We start from the raw sequence: 351 nt of genomic DNA, 5'->3' as shown, positions 1-351 counted from the left end.
GTGTGCATCGTAGTGCAGCACTACGATGCACCCCGAGGATGCCACTCATGCTGATAGCATGATGCTATCGGTGTAGACCATCAGAATGAGGTTGTCCGATGAACGAAGCGGCACCCCACGAAAGGCGACATATGGACACAGAGCTTCTCGGTCGTTGGAGACTTTGGTCTCATCCTGGGCTACCGCCTGGTACCGGAGTCCGGTAACCGGACACTTCAGGCAGCAGATGTGACGAATCGTCACTGACGATACAAAGCAGCAGTTTTTTCTCTCGCTAACGATATCGGAGCGGATACGTTTTGGCGTACGTTATGCTTAGGATCAAACCCGTTACGCTCCGCGAATGAATGC

Source organism: Perkinsus marinus (assembly GCF_000006405.1).
Source record: "Perkinsus marinus ATCC 50983 genomic scaffold scf_1104296957216, whole genome shotgun sequence".
Lineage (NCBI taxonomy): Eukaryota > Perkinsozoa > Perkinsida > Perkinsidae > Perkinsus > Perkinsus marinus.
This window is presented reverse-complemented; position numbering follows the sequence as displayed.